The 4,573-nt window shown below is 40.0% G+C and overlaps 1 pseudogene; it reads right to left on the bottom strand.

The window, feature by feature from the left end:
* Positions 1 to 761: 761 nt before the first annotated feature.
* LOC133284631 (ATP synthase subunit alpha, mitochondrial-like) lies at positions 762 to 2,263 on the bottom strand (annotated as a pseudogene).
* Positions 2,264 to 4,573: the final 2,310 nt, after the last annotated feature.

The following is a 4,573-nucleotide window of genomic DNA, read 5'->3' as shown; positions in this document are numbered from 1 at the left end:
TCTTCACTCCATCCCTGAAGTATTCTGTGAGCCCAATCTGTTTCACCTTCTATCCTACCCCCGTTCCCACCTCTTTATTTTTTTAACTCGATTTAGAAAGAGCCTTGAAGAAGAGATGGCACTTATAAGAACTTCATAGGGTTGGCTACGGTGGGAACCAAATTCTACTTCTTTCACATATGATTTGTATTTTATTAAAGAAAGAAGTTTCCCATTAGGGTAGAACAAAAACCCTCGAATCTCATTTCGTTTGTTCCTTTGCGAAAGCTCATCCCGGGAATACCCGTCGGAGAACAGAGCTTTCTCAATGGCCCTCTCTTTTTTTTCTCTTCTAACAACCCTTGAAAATGAAACCCCGCTCGTTCATCTAGTTCGGCACGACGAGTCTTGTCATCCAACAAGGGATGGTCAACCTTAAGGGCAACCGACTGCTCTGGTCTGGAATTATTGTTTTCTTGGCGTGCTGCTTGTGTGGGCTCGGACTGTGGGGGGCGTGAAAAGCTTTCACCGCTGGGCATCCAATCCATGAACGAAACAAAGAAGGGGATCAAATAAAGTAAAGATCCAACAAAGTCTATAGAGGTGAGCATGCTCTTAAGTCGTGCAAGAGCAAGACTGATGATGAAAACTTTAATAATCCATTAAAAAAGGCGTAGTAAATCCCTTTATTGTTCATGCATTTTCATTCCATTCATTTGACCTCGAGGTCAGGGAGAATGCCACATAATGGAAATGATTTGAACTCATGTCTAATAATTTTATCATAATATGGAAATTGCTTTTTCTTTTAAGAATTTCTCTGGTTCTATCTTTCTTTCGCTAGTTAGTCCACCTTTTAGTGATTGTAGTAATTTTGGTTTTATAGTACTTAGAATGGCTTTCTCATATTGAGCAATTTTGTCTAATGGCATTTGATCACAGAATCCATTGACAGCTACATAAATGACTAGAATTTGTTTTTCAATTGGAAGTGGTGCATATTGTGGTTGTTTCAGTACATCTGTAAGCCTTGCACCTCTATTGAGTAATGCCTGAGTCGCAGCATCAAGGTCTGAGCCAAATTGAGAAAAGGCGACCACTTCGTGATATTGTGCCAATTCAAGTTTTAAACTCCCGCAGACTTGTTTCATAGCATTCAATTGAGCGGCAGGCCCGATGCGACTGACAGATAAGCCGACGTTAATAGTAGGTCTAATTCTGCGAGAAAAGAGCTCTGTTTCCAAACATATTTGTCCATCAGTAATGGTGATCACATTGGTTGGAATATAGGCTGATATGTCTCCTGCTTGTGTTTCAATGAAGGATAATGAGGTCAAGCTACCTGCACATGTCTGGTTCGATCGTTTAGCGGAATGTAAATAGAAAACATCGCCTGGGAAAGCCTCACGGCCTGGTGGTCGGCGTAACAAAAATGACATTTGCCGATATGCCACAACATGTTTACTAAGATCATTATAGATTATTAATGTGTGCATTCCATTATCGTAGAAATATTCCCCCATGGCACACCCAGAATATGGGGCCAGAAATTGCAGAGGTGCAGGATCCGAAGTGGTGGCTGCTACAAGAATGGAATATTCTAAAGTATTCGCTTCTGAAAGAATTTGAACTAATTATGCCACATTTAAGCGTTTCTGTCCAATCGTTACATAGACATAATACAATATCTCACTTGCAGAGGTGGCCCTTAAGTTCATTTGCTTTTGGTTTAATATGGTATCGATAGCAATAATTGTTTTTCCAGTTTGTCGGTCCCTGATTATAAGTTCTTGTTGACCACGACCTATAGGAACCAGGCTATCTACTGTTTTTAACCCTGTTTGCATAGGCTCGTGCACATATTTACGTTCTATAATCCCAGGGGCTTTCACTTTGACACGTCTTCGCTTGTGATGGCTTAGAGCCATTCTTCCATCAATAGGTCCCAACGTGTCAACCACATGCCCTAGCACAGCCTTTCCCGCAGGAACATCCATAATAGATCTAGTGTGTTTGACAAGATCTCCTTCTTTTCTAGTGGTATCACTACCAAAGACAACAATTCTGACATTCTCATTCTCAAGATTCAACGGTATTCTTTTCACACCGCTGGCAAATCAACCATTTCACTAGCTTGAATCTCGTTCAATCCATAAACACATGCAATCCCATCTCCAACTGAGACCACTCGACCGATCTCATCCATTTGAAAATTTGTGTAAAAGTTGATAATTCTACTTTCTAATAGAGTTGTTAGTTCCGTAGCTTTTAAAGAGAATTCCATCATTTTCATTCCATTCATTTGACCTCGAGGTCAGGGAGAATGCCGCAGAATGGAAATGATTTGAACTAAAGCAGAATATAATCTAGAGCGTGGGAAAAGTGGGGACTTTGCGTGCCCTAATTGACGAGGTCTAAATAGATTTGGTTTAGCCATTGAATCTACCGTCGATAAAAAAAAGACGCTTGGCTACCTCTTGGAGATTGACTCTTGTTGGTAAGTTCACATCTCCTATAGTATCCCTGTATACTCTAAAAAGAATTTCTAGTTGGTTCACCATTATTTCTTTTACTACATCTAGCGCTAAATTTGTTATTTTGGTTTCCATATTGAGACTATTCCCAAGGAAAGAAGAAGAGCATGTTTAGGAGCAACCCCTGAGTGAAGAGCAAGCAAACTCCGCCCCTATCTGCCGGTTATAGGTCACGAACTATAAGACCAACCAAGGAAAGCAACCTCTCCTTAAATCGCTTTACCAGACATTTATGTTACATAAGGGAGAAATTCAAGTTGAAGATGACAAAAATTGACACAATTACACCGTCATTGTAAGAACTCGCACCGTTAATTAAAGTATTTAATTAATTAATTATGCAAAATTAGGAAATGATTCCATAATTGACTCTAATAATTATTATGAGGTTTTAATAATCATAGTAAGTGAGTAATAATACTGAAAGTCACTTTTCGGAAGAAAAGTGCAGATACCGGTTCTGCTAGTCGGTATAAATGCGTGCCGAAAAAGTATCCCGGAAAATTATAATAAATGCATGAAAATTACTAGAATAATATGTAGGACTTGTAAAGCGAGTTTCAAGTCCAGATAATGAGAACTGGTACTAGAAACCGGTACTGGCTTGGAAAAGCGCGTACCGGAAAAGTGCTCAGAAAATTATAAGAAAAATATGATAATTCTTAGAAAAATGTCTAGTTTCAGAATCCAAAATTTGGGATTAAAATGCTAAGCGTAGAAATTAAAGATAATACTGTGTGTTTAATTGGCTTGGGCTATAAATACTCATTTTTAAGGGCACATAGCCCTAGAAAACAGAATTTCCAGCGTGAGTTGTTGGTGGAGGCTGACCAGAATAGTGCTCCATTGCTCTTCCCTTCATTTCTTGGCCAAGTTATCACCTTTGATGCTTGTTCCTTCTTTCTAAACACTTGGAGAAGGTGAGAGCTAGCTTTGGGACTGCTTTGGGACTGCTTTGTTGGTCTCTTTCTGAGTGTTGGTGGTTGTGTTGAGCTTGTGAGGGGGCTGAGTTAGTAGGTTGGAGTGTAGAGGTTTTGTTCTTGGTTGTTGAAGCTCCAAGTGGTCATCTTTGGGAAGAAAGGAACCACCTTGTTGTGCATTTTCGTGCACTCCTCCAATTCAGAGTTTGGGAGCTGGTTGTGAGCTCCAAGAGCACCTCCAACCTCTGTTTTGAGCTTTGGTGAGTTGTACCTACCTTGAGCTTGTGTTTTAATGGATTAAAGGTGTGATCTTTGCATGTTTAAAGGATTAATCAAGTAACCAACTGGGGTGTGAACCTTAATCAGTACAAAGATGCATGCTTTAACGTAAGTAAGTGTTAAAAATGGAACCTTGGAAGGATATCTTCACGAAATGCATTTTCTGCATTCTGTCGTGAAATATCCGGATATGTGCCCGATGAATATCTGGATATGTGATATCCAGATATGGGTTTTGAGTATCCGGATAATAGATATCCGGATATGGGATTCTAGATATCCGGATATTGCATATCCGGATATGTCCAGTGAGATATCCGGATATTGCATATCCGGATATGGTCCCGAGGAATATCCGGATATTCTGGGATTTTGTAGAACAGTAGCTGTGCTGTGTGTACAGTAGGCTATTGGGTGTTTGTGGACCCTAGATTGATGAAGTTGAACTTCTGTAATTAATGAACTAAGTCAGAATCGTTGTGATTAAGGACTTATGGCTTGGTATGGAGCCTTAAGACGTAAAACGTAAGGAGGGGCGTTGTCTTTAAGTTATATGCTTGTGTTGCATTATTATTGATATAGTATTGGTCCATAACAGATTGTGAATCTGCTGTGTTTGGACTTTGAGCTGTGGACTCTTGGCTTTTGGAGTTAGCTTGCAAGGTAAGCTTTCGTGTCCTCGGTTTAGCCATGTTGTGGTTCCACCATGTCCCATGGGGGTATGGTTTATGCATGCTGTGTGCATGCTTTTGGATATTTGATATGTTGATTGAACTTTACATGTAATGGCTTTTAATATGCATGTGTTATTTCATCTTGACGGGAAGCCTGAGTATGTAGCGCCATACAAGACGGTGTACC

Source organism: Gastrolobium bilobum, unplaced genomic scaffold, assembly GCF_033153095.1.
Source record: "Gastrolobium bilobum isolate Gb01-03AN ecotype WA unplaced genomic scaffold, APGP_CSIRO_Gbil_v1 utg5633, whole genome shotgun sequence".
In the NCBI taxonomy this organism is placed as follows: domain Eukaryota; kingdom Viridiplantae; phylum Streptophyta; class Magnoliopsida; order Fabales; family Fabaceae; genus Gastrolobium; species Gastrolobium bilobum.
The sequence above is the reverse complement of the archived record's forward strand: the minus strand, read 5'-3'. Positions and strand labels throughout refer to the sequence as shown.